Source organism: Tasmannia lanceolata, unplaced genomic scaffold (genome assembly GCF_043159265.1).
Source record: "Tasmannia lanceolata isolate RefF3 unplaced genomic scaffold, GAP_Taslan_0.1 ptg000007l, whole genome shotgun sequence".
Taxonomy (NCBI): Eukaryota; Viridiplantae; Streptophyta; class Magnoliopsida; order Canellales; family Winteraceae; genus Tasmannia; species Tasmannia lanceolata.
This window is the reverse complement of record NW_027518684.1, coordinates 10,919,235-10,931,822: the sequence shown is the minus strand read 5'-3', so window position 1 is coordinate 10,931,822 and position 12,588 is coordinate 10,919,235.

Here is a 12,588-nt window from a genome sequence, read left to right as displayed (position 1 = left end):
AGGCACGAACCTTATTTTATATCTCTGGTTATCCGTTGCAACAGAGCATAGTATGGGATCCAGGGCCCATTTGCTTTTTTTCCTTGGATGGCGACTCTTCTTTGTTTAAGGTACGCCTCGAATCTGGGCTAGTCCCCGAATCGAGAGGTATCTCACCTTTGTATCGCCACTCATGCTGTGAGGGGCATTATTCTTTCGAGAGTTCCTTGGTAGAGCTCTCCATTCACGTGGATGATCCAAAGAGACCTTAGCGCGTGGGGTACGTCCCTCACCGCCGCCTCTCTTTCGGATCGGGGTCCACAGGTGCCGGCATTACTTACTCCAAAGAAAGATGAAACATGGCGAATGTGTGTGGATAGTCGTGCCATAAACCGGATCACTATCAAATACCGATTTCCCATTCCAAGAATTGATGATATGTTTGACATGCTTGCCGGTGCAAAGATATTTTCCAAGATTGATCTTAGAAGCGGCTACCATTAAATTCGAATCAAGCCGGGTGATGAATGGAAGATCGCTTTCAAGACATGTGAAGGCTTATATGAGTGGCTTGTTATGCCATTTGGTCTCTCCAATGCTCCAAGTACCTTCATGCGGGTAATGAATCAAGTCCTTCACCCTTTCATTGGAAAGTTTGTTGTTGTTTATTTTGATGACATTCTTATTTATAGTCATGATAAAAGTGAGCATGTAGAACATTTGAAGGTTATTCTAACCACTTTGAGATGTGAAAAACTCTATGTAACCTCAAAAAGTGTTCTTTCATGACAACTAGCCTAGCTTTCCTAGGCTTTGTTTTGACTTCAACATGAATTAGAGTGGATGATGAGAAGATCAAAGTTGTCCAATAATGGTATACTCCAAAGAGATTGCAAGAAGTGAGGAGTTTCCATGAATTGACCTCATTTTATCGCCGATTCATAAGAAATTTCAGCACTATATTAGTGTAGACACCCCATTTTGACCGTGCCCTAAACCTTCTAATTTTGTACAAAACCCCATCAAATCAACTAGGTAGGATCCTAAACTTCACCCTATGCTAGATTAGAGTCCCACCAGGGTCTCTGCGAAATTTCGTCGGAATTCGAACGCGTTTGCCTAGCAAACGAGCTGAGATGGTGTCGTGGTGCAAGTTTAGAAGGGGGTTGAATTTATCCCGAGAGGGGGGCGAATTTATCCTGGAAAGGTCATACACGGCCGAATAAAACAAAAATGGCGGGCGCGCCTTATCATTTTTTTCTCGTGCGCCCATCAATTGGTTGCCATTATCAACTTCCTTGTTTTTCTATAAATACCTATTTTAAAGCTCATTTAAGAAATTTTTTCTCATTTTTCGTTCCAGAGAGAAAAAGAGCGAGAGATTTTGTTCTTTCTTTTTTTCCTCCGATCGTCTTCTCCGATCAGATCTGACAGATTCCGGTCAATTTCTGGTAGCAAGTTGCTTTTACTTTCTCTTTGTTAGATCTTAATCGTTACCTCCCTCATCAATCTTCGTTTCTTTCTTAGTTTTCCTTTTTATCACCTTCTGTTGTTCTATCTCACCCAAAACCCTAGATCTATGCAATTTCTCTCTAGATCTGAGTCTCACAGGCTTATATTTTCTGTATTTCTTTGAATTGAAGATTCAGATCTGCTTATTGAAAGCAATATAGCTCATATTTGAAATTTGAGTTAGGGAGAGAGATCGGAAATACAGAGAGAGATTTGAGAGGGCTTTGAGAAAGAAAAATCAAATTTAGTCCTAGATCTTTTGTTTTTACTTTGGAACCCTCACCTTTATTCCTTTTCTTCTTCTCCGATCGTCCATCCGGCAAGATCGCTCGAGCTCCGGTCGGATTTCCACCCTCGGTCATTTTCTTTGTTCTAGCCTTCTACCTCTCAGATCTGTATGTTTCCATTTCCAAACCCTAACATAAGTGAAAAAAACCTTAGATTTGAGGCAACAGAAATTGAGTTTCATCCATTCCTTTCTAGAAAATCTTTGATCTGCACCTTTTCCTCATTTTAAAACCTAAAATCCGAACTAGAAAACCTAGATCCATTTTCCTGAACCTTTCTTCTCCAGCAATTTTCTCCTTTTCCGTTGAAAATTTGAGTTGAGGAGAAGATCTTGCAGATCAAAGTAGAAGGAAGAGCAGATGAATTATTAGAGGTAAGTAGAATCCTTTTTCATTGAGATATGTTTAAATCTGTTTTTGTAATTTTTGTTCGATTTGAAGTTTGTATAGGTTGATGTTGATGATCAGATTACGGATTTTTGTTTAAATTACAGTTTATTAATCTTAATAATGTTTTAGATTATGCAATTATTCCTCACTATTATTGTGTAAAAAATAGATCAAAGATATTATTGTAAGATTTGAGATTTGTTTTATCTTGTTTTCCTTCCTTTTTATTGCTTTGGTTAGAGCATATCAGTTTATTAAGACATCAATATGAATTTTTTTTAATTAGAGGTATTTAAAAAAAAAAAAAGATTTTGTAAGAATGAATTAGTGATTGCGTTACAATTTTTTATTTATTTATAGTGATTCTTTTATGCTATAGATATTTATATTTCTTTGATTTTGATTTAGATGTGCATTTTCTGATAAGTTGAAACCTCGCTGATTTGTTCCAAATGATAAATTTGTACTTATACTGCTACCTAGTGCTTATAATTTTAGGGATCTAAGGTTATTTTATTATCTATTGTTGTCGTATTTTTCATTTTGTGGTTTTCCTGCTATGAGTTGCTTGTATTCCCATGGATTTGTGATTTTATAGCTTATTTTCTATCATTTGTATGATTTGCAAAAACCTTCAGGAAAGCTGTAGGTGATGCCCTCTATATAAGTATTAGCCTTACTTAAGAAAATCTAGAACGCATTGAGTCCTTTCATTTTTTTTTACCATAACCTTTTCATCAGCAGTATTAATGTTGTCTTGAAATGACTTGGCTATGCCTTGACTTTTGAGTTTTAATCCATTTTTTTAGTTGATGGTATTTGTGGTTGAGACATTATATATATATATATATATATATATATATATATATATATGTTTTGTTCTTTGATTATTTGCTCTTGGCCTATAACCTGTTGATAGAGTATCTGCATATTGAGAGTTTCTGAAAAGTAGGTATATGGTTACATTTTCTATTGGTATTGAAAGGATCATAAGTTTTGATAGCCGGTTGAGACCCTCATGCTTGGATAATCATAGATTAGCTAGATTTTGGTCATAAAAATAATCTTATGATGTCCTTTATAATCAGAAATAATGTCAGTTGTCATGTTGTGTAGTGTGGGTTTTGTTTATCTCATAAATTGGTTTGCATTTGCTTAAAACAGAGTCTTACAGGTTATATTTCTTTCCAATTTTGTCATGGACAAAAGGTATGCTATATAGTAGCACATAATCTTGAAACCAGTAGTACATAATCCTGAAACCAGTAGTACATAACCTGAAACAGTTAGCATATACCTGATTGGTTTACTTTTGAGCTAGTTTATCCATAGTATAAAAGTTATCATTCTTTTCATATAAGAAGACAAGAAGTATTTGTGTGGTTGCCAAGACAGAGAAAGACCAAAATCAATATTCCTTATTGTTCATGTTAATACTCTCATTGCCTGGCTAGTTGTAGAAATTCAGGTTATATTTTTTTTTACTGTTTTCATAAGTCATGCTTTAAACCTTTAGAACCTTAGATAGGAATAATTTATTTATTGGGTTTAGAGGTTAAGAATGCATTGTCCATTGGTTCTGAAATATGTAATACAATCTTGTCCTGTTTCTATAAGAGGTTCAATCATAGCGAGCTCTTAGATAACTCTTTCTTTCATAATGATATGGAAATGGTATTAAAGTTCAGATCAAATGTTTGGCTATGTCGCTATAGGTTAACTTAGGGTTGGTTGCATTTGTTGATGAGCTTCTTTATAAATTTTTTCTGTTCAGGTTCTTGCAGTCCAATTACATATTAGTTTGGTTTGGTTTATATTTATTTAAATGGCAGTTGTGGAATATAGTCATTAGGTTTGAATAAATTTTGCAGATATAACATTTCATCATCTTCGTTAGACCATACAATTGGCTAGAGCAGGTTATGGAGTTTGCTAATTTTTACAGGGCATCAGGTTGATGAGATTCAACCTATAAAATGATTTTCATGAAAAACTATAAGTCAGCTCATCTAGGAATTTATACTGTACTAGTCTATCAATTTGTTGATTCTAATAATTTTTCATAGCTACATATGCCTTGTTGTTTTGGTCATTTGATTTTAGTAATTATCTAAATTTATTCGATCATTTAGAATGCTTATGTTGTGTCATTTTTTTTTATGGAAAGTAAGTTGAATTGTTGTAGTTATTTGATTAAGTGGTTAAGTTTCTTTATCTGTGTGTCATTAGTGAAGTAATTTGAGCACAATCATGGTCCATCATTGTAGACACCCCATTTTGATCGGACCCAAGTTCGTTGTTTGTGCGAAACCTCATTTAATCATCAAGCTAGGATCCCGGATTGCATCATAAGATAGATTGGGGTCTCACCAAGACCCCCGCCAAATTTCATCAAATTCCGAGCCAATTTGGCAAATAGGACGAGCCGAGAGTAGGAGGCATAGTGTAAATCCAAAGGGGGGTGATCTATCCGCAGCAGGGAGTATCCCGCTGAGAAGGAGGGCGATTTATCCTGCGAGGGGCGCGCCCAGACCTAATAGGACAAATCTGGCGAGCGCGCCCATCAAAATTTGTGCGCCCATTAAGTGGGAGTGCGATTATCAACGCAGTGGTTTTAATATATAAAAAAAAAATCAAAAATCAAGGGGGACTGTTCATCCTCGTCTGAAATGGAGAGAGAGAGAGAGAGAGGGATCGGCATCATTTTCTCGCCTTCTCCGGCTACCTCCGGCTAGCTCCGGTCATCTTCCCCACTCCTCCATTTCCCCACCATCACTCCATCATCCTCCTCTTCTTCCATCTTCATCAACACCTTTTCTGCAAACCCTCTTCTTTTCCTTCTCCGATCGGATCCACCGGCAACCTCTTTCTCCGATCCAAGCTCCGATCGGCCACCGCCACCTCCACTTCTTCTTCTTCCTCATTATTCGTGCCACAACCTCTATTTCTTTCGCTCAATCTCCATTTTCACCACCACCGTAACCATCTCCATCGTCTACTCCAGCCTACTTCCTCTCTGCAAATTCCGATCATCCACCATCTCCGACCACTATCTCCATGGATTCCGATCACTAACCCTACCATCCTCACTATCAAACCCACTCCCATTACCTTTACCTTTTCATCACAAATCTCGCTGAGAAATCTCAGATCTCAGATCTGAGATCTGAGATCTGAGAAAAAGAGAGATTGCAGAGAGAGATCTGAGGCAGCAAGAGAAAGAGAGAGAGAGAGAGAGAGAGAGAGAGAGAGAGAGGGATTTTTGGTCTCCTTCACCGGTCATCCTCTCCGGTGAGTTCATCGGAGCTCCGTCCGGCATCTTCTTCTCCGGCAACACTCTAGATCCGACGGAAATCTGATCATCGTCATTTTCTTTTTCTCGATCCAAATCCTCCAATCACAGATCCAAGCTACTAAATCTGCTTTCATTACATTTAAAGAAGTAGAGAGTAGAAGAAAAAAAATCTGCTAGCTTCTCCTGCAAGCTTTTAGGTTTCCGGCAAGCCTCCTCCATTTACAGCCATTGACCCCATCTTGTCTCTGAATTTACCCTACCAATGCCTTTACTCTTATGCATAGGAGATACAACCCATAAATATTTGAGGGGTGTCATGGAATTTTGAGCAGGGGATGGCGCCATTATCTCCGGTCAGTTTTTGTCCTCTGGCGGCAACAGATTTGCTTTGTTTCATTCAACTCTGTTAGATGAGAAGGTATCGATTGTTAGACTTTTGCTTCCTTGATTTCCTGTTTATGATTACTAATCTGGTTTTTAGGTGATTTTTAACATGAGTAGTGTAACCTGTTTTGTTTATCTGAGAAGAAATTAGTCTATCCATGCTTTGAACAGGTATATTAATGTTGTTATATGAGGTGAAATAGGTTTTGTTTAGACATTATTCCAGTAAAGTAATGATATGGAGCATAACAGAATACCTTTTCAGTGCATAATAAAATTTGATTGTGAGCAATGATGGATGGGCATAACAATGTGTCTACATATAATTTTTCTTAGAAATATGAGCAAAGCAGATTCAGATATATCAGGTCCTGTGTCCTATTGATTTTCTCTTATCTGGGTGTGGTAATGGCCTTTCATGACCCCCCTAAATTTGGTTGTTATAATAAGAAGACAGGTTAAACTTAATGTGCATTCTTTTTGTTGAACTGACATGGAAGTAATTCCAATTTTGGATAATAGTAGATACTTGTTGATTGGAGAATGTCTAATGGGGATTCTTTAAAAGCCTTATGTAGTATTGAAGATGCATGTTGTGGTGTTAAATGTGAGGAATATGCAATCCTGGCACAGTGATACAGAACTGTCATGGTTATACTTATTTTTTTTTACTTAAATAAATTGTTTAATAGGAAGAAGGAAATCAGATGACTACTCTATTCGATATTATCGACATGAGTACTGTCTGATTTCAAGGCGGAATATAGAAATATTATCATGTGTATTTGATATCAGATGATTACTTTGGCATCATCTGATTTCATCGGAGTCCCCGTATTGGGGTTTGTGGTTGGCTTTGAAGTGTTTGATATTGTTTTTATTTTCATTAGGCTACCAGCGGCTGGTCTGGGCTAATTAATGATTGTTTATCATTCTATAATTGCTGTCCTGCAGTTTATAGGCTTTGAAGTTGTAATTTAGTTAAGTTTGCATGATATGAAATATGGTCTTTGAGTAGAACTCATTCCTTTAAGTGCTCTGAATATTTGCAGCAATTGTTTAGTCTTTTGGTGTTGCTTCTCTATTCATTGCAAGAGGGCTATGATGGCGATAGTCGGAGCCTCCCCTTTAGAGAGACGATTTGTGTTTCTGTAAGGTTAGCTTAGCCTCAGGGGACTTGCTTAGTCCAAGTAGTGCTCCCCTCTCTTTTAGCAGACTTCTCTAGTTTTTAGAAACCTTTAGATGGTAGTTTCTTTTCCTGTTTTAGGAGACCATTTGGTCTTATTAGAGAGTTCCTTTCTAGGAGGCACGTTTTATCTCGTTAGGCAGTTCTCCTCTGGGAGCAAGCCTCGTCGCTTAGAGCTCATCTTTGCGTGTGTTTGGGAGACCCGCCAGACCCGCCCGGTCTCATTCTCTCGCTAGTTCCCCTCTTAGTGCGTCGTTTGGTTTTTGGGAGAACACCCTACTCGGCTTGGCTTCATACCCCTACCCTTATGGGTATTGGGTTGCACATTTGTTGCACCCTAGGGCTAGGTAGCTGTCCGGCCCTGCTGGGTGTTTTACCTTTGCCAAATATGCACAGGGTCTCTTTTTCCTTATTACTTGTGAGCCTCTCATTATTCGATAGTCAATTCGCATAGGAGTCAGCCCTTGATTAGAGAGTCTTTGACTCATTCATCCTTTAGATGGCGTTATTAGAGAGTCTTTGACTCATTTGTCTTTTCAGTAGTGTTGTAGGAGAGTCTTAGACTCATTTGTCTTTCAGGTGTTGTTATTAAAGAGTTCTGACTCAATCTTTCTCTCTTAGAGAGTCTTTGACTCATTTATCCTTCAGTCGGTGTTTTTGGAGTCTTTGACTCGTGTTTCCATCTCTTAGAGAGTCTTTGACTCGTATATCCTTTAGTTGTTGTCAGTGGAGTCTTTGACTCGTGTTTTCATCTCTTAGAGAGTCTTTGACTCGTGTATCCTTTAGTTGTTGTCGGTAGAGTCTTTGACTCGTGTGTTCTTCTCTCTTAGAGAGTCTTTGAATTGTGTTTCCTTTTCTTTCAGAGAATCTTTGGTTCATTTATTCCTTTGGTGATGTTATTAAAGAGTTTTTGACTCATTTATCTCTTTCGCAGCTTTCTTAGAGAGTCTTTGACTCATTTGTACTTTCAGTTGGATTTATTAGAGAGTCTTTGACTCGCCTTTCCTTTTGCAGTCATTAGAGAGTCTTTGACTCCGTTATCTCATTTTCAGTGTTTTCAGTTACTCTTATTAGAGAGTCTTTGACTCGTTTGCTCTTATAACGGTGATATTAGAGCATAGTTTCCCTTATTCACCCTAGGGTTTAGCCCTAGGGTTTTGCTTTGTATATTCCCTTAGGTCTTTGACCAAAAGGGTGGAAAACTCTTTAAATTTCAAAAATATTGGAAAAAGTTTTAAAATCCAAAAACATTGAATATTTTAAAAATTCAAAAACATTAGAAATTTAAAACATAAAAAATAGTTGATTTGCTGTAAGTGTTTGTTATTTTGAGAGTTCGTTTCGAACTACGTTGGCTTGATCCTCTTCCGAGGTACGTAGTGCAGCTTGGGATTTACATCCCAAGTCCAGCCAAACTTTTTTTGTAAATAAATGTTTTAAACCTTCTTCAAAAACCTTTAAAATCTTGTTTTCAAAAGATCTTCCTCTAGAGTTAGGAGTTTCTCCTAGATAGAGAGTTTTAGAGTTAGGAGTTTCTCCTAGATAGAGAGTTTTAGAGTTAGGGTTTTCCTTTTGATAGGTTGTTTGATTGTTTGTTTGCTGTGTGTTTGTTTTAGAGTTAGGGGTCTGTCCTAGAGTTATAGGAGCGCCTCCGTCCGGTCAGTCGGCGATCCACATCGCCGAGTGATGACTAGAGTAGGATACGCTAGTCCACCTTTGGTTTTCCTTAGGAAATACAGCCTAGTTACACATAGGTTGTAGGAATCACTTACATTAGCCTAGGGCTAACATGCATTTAGTTAGGGCATATAGGGTGTCCTAAAAATCCACAATTCACTGGAATTTAAATAATCGTACAAGAAACTTTAATAACTAGTCCGGTCTTTTAGATCGAGTCTAGGATAGAGGGCTAGGTGTCTTAGGCATCATAGCTTAGAATAGGCGCGAAGAACTACGTTGCCTTGATTCTCGTGGAGGCGGGGATACGTAGGCTTATTTGGATGAATACCAGACCATCCGAGGACTCGGGCTAATAATTTAGAGTCTTAGGATTTATTATGTTGTTATTATATATTTTGATGTGTTTTCTTACTTTCTCGTACTGATCCTATACCTTTTGCTGTAGCTTGCATGTGTTTGCACATCAGAACTTAGACACCCATTAGGTTTGTCACTCATAACCTAGCTATGCTTAGGTGGCACATCTTTCATTTTATTTTATATGTGTTTATTATCTTTATCCTCAGGAAATGCATGCTTAGGTAGACGATTCTGGAGGATTGTTCCTATTTCAGATGATTTTTTACCCAAACTTCTTTGGAGTTAATAATAAATGGCATAAGAGACCAAGTGCTTGCACTCGGACGAATCGGGGGTGCTCTCAGACCTTCCCCATTCGTAACCAGGCACGAACCCATATATATTTCTGGTTATCCATTGTACAGAGGATTTGATTTTAGGGTTCCATGGCATATCCATGGATGGCGACTCTGAGTTTATTTCAGGTATGTCTCGGTTTCGAACCTCGGTTCTGGATCAAGACATATCTCTTTCTTTTATATCGCCACTCGTGCTATGCTATGAGGGTGGCATCCGTTTTGAGAGTTCCTTGGTAGAGCTCTCCTTCACACGTGGATGATCCGGAGGGTGGTGTGGGGACCAGTTTCCCTCACCTCACTACCTCTTCGGATCGGGGTCCACAGGCTGGCGACTCTGCTGGGGAGTTCTTGAAACATTGCCTAACTCTATATAAATGCCATTTTTGCTAACTTTGGAGAAATTTGGATTAAAATCATTTTAAATGGGAACTTTTTCGCTTAGAATCCAGGGGCACCAGACAGGTGCGTAATTAAAACAAGGGATTCACACACTGCACACCAGCATTATCATATTTGTTATTTATTTCATTGTTTTTCCTTCTTGGCTCCACGGGATAGATTCGATGCGTACCGGACTGGGATGTCTTCACCCTGATGGTACTGTTGAATCTATTTCCAAGCTATGCGCTATAGCTGCAGTTGTAGACATTGGGCGTACTTTTGTCTACAGCAGCCGATGAGCAATGAAGCATACTATGTATGACACGGGGCGTACTTGTGTTATACATATTAGGTATGTTTCATACGCATAGTACCCTTTAGATTGAGTCCGGAGCCTTACTTTGTTTTATATATTATGTATATACTTACTGGCCTAGTGAAATCCAACTAGGAAGTACCTGTGTTTATATACATCTGTATTGCATTCATATAGGGTCGAACGTGTGTTGCTTACACATGTGGAGCCTAGAGTTAGGAGCTTTGCCCCATTTGTAGACTAGGGTAGCTCATTTTATATGGCTACAACTCGGTCCTAGTATACACTTATCAGTCTGTCTTGAGTCGAGATTTTCTTGACTCAGCTAGATTAGAATTAGGGCTGGTGCCCCTGGTTAGGATTTGTGTGTATATATATATACCTATATATATACTGTCTATATATATTAGGGTTCTCCTCTTAGTTAGAGTTCCTTATTCGATTTAATCGGTTGTATCCATTCGTTTTTCAGATCTAGATCTAGTTAGTGGCTTTTGATTGCCATTACCTTGGCCATGTTTTGTCCTTGATCTGTAGATTATAGGGTTTGACCCGTTGTTGTATATTCTCACCTTTGGTCAGTCCTTTAGTTGATTACCTTTTTCTGGTAACCGTTATTCACATACCTTTGGTTGAGCGAGGGTGATTCCTTGTATAGCCGTTATGCTGCCGAATTTTATCCAGAATATTTTTTCGAGCATGACTGCTATCTCTTAGAATTAGGAAAGCCATTGAGTTTACCTTACCTTGACTTTCTTGTCTAGTCGTTATGCTACCGAATTTTTCGCAGAATATTTTGAGCATAACCGCTATCCTTTAGAGTTAGTTAAACCATGAGCTTACCTTGACCTCCATGTATAGCCGTTGTGCTGCTGGATTTAAAAAAAAAAAAAAAAGCATGTTAAGCATGATTGCTATCCTTGGGAGTCAGTCTACCTTATCTTGATTCCCATGTATACATTGCTCAGTAGGATTAGATCCTTACCTGTTTTGTCTTGAGATCCGGCCGATAGCTCGTTTGTTGTCCTTATGACCATGATCTATCATTTCTGATCATATTGATCGTACAGTTGTTGATATCCATCATTTAGATTTTAGATCTGGTCTTTGACCCTACTTTTGTCATTCTTATGGCCATGATCTATTATCTGAGCCATTGATTTTCATTTGATCCGTGTTTACCAATCATATATTTTTTACCCTTGGATCATTTCAAAATCATTGATGCAAAAGTTTAATCTTACCTGTATTCTTTGAGTGCATGATCATTGATGAGATCGAAACTTATTTAGATTAGGGATGTTTATCGTTCCTGACTCTTTCATACCCAAAAGAAGAACATTTGTACTCAAATGAGACTTAAAGGTGTGGATTGAGAATTCATTGAGACCCTGTTGATGTAGGTCACATTATCACTGTCTATTTTTCTTTAACCTTCATAGACAGTATTTCTTGGATTTTCAGAATAAAATACCTTTTGGTGTGTTTCAAGATTACTCTTTTCTCTATTTGTTCAGAATCTTTATCCCATGACTGTTGATCTAGTGTGTGTGCTTCCAAGTCAACAGTCTATGTTTAGCGAAAGACCATTCTTTCAAAAGACTGACCATATCCAAATCACTTGATCCAGGCAGTCTATTGTTTTACCCACATTGTCAATATAAGCCTTTGGTTGCCCCATTTAACCTAGACCTTGTGGAATTGCCTTTTCTGGGATTCCTACTCCAGGATCGAACTTTATAGTTATCATTCTCATGAGGAAAGGTGTATCATCTATAAACTTTTAGTGTCAGTTCACTACCTTTGAAGAAGTGTCCTGTGTCTTTAGATTTGCCTTTCATTGAAAGTACATCAACTTTCTTTTCTCTAAGTTGAAAAAGTTCAGTTATGTAGATGTTAAAAAAAAGAAAAGAAAGAGAGAAGTGTCATATCTGTCAGTCTTTCTTATATATAGTCAGCGTTCTGTTTTCTATCAGAACTGATGAAAAGCCCATTGAGGTGTGTCAAAAATCATCAATGAACTTACAATCTTCAACTCTATAAAGTGGTTGATTTTGTATCTTTGATACTCTATGATTCACTCTTAGATTTAATGTTTAAATAACTAAAGACCCCCTTCTCGGATGAGAATGCAGACGAAATTCACCTCGAGATCTGAAAGATGGTCAAACGAGAGGAAGAGCGTCGAGCAAAGCCACTTAAAGAAGAAATCAAAGCCATTGATAGTGGTATCGAAATCCGAAACTCGGGAAAGATGGAGTGGCAAAACTTTATCTCCTGAGGAGCGCAAAGAATTGATAAACCTGTTTAGAGGAGTTTGAGGTAGTCTTGCTTGATCCTATAAGGATAAACTAGGGGAATGCCCTGTTGTTGAGCAAAGCAAGACTTCATCTGCTTTAGACATCCAATTGAAGAGTACAATTTTAAAGAGATAAGCATCAGACATCCTGTGGAGCTGATGAAATATTGAGAGAAGATTT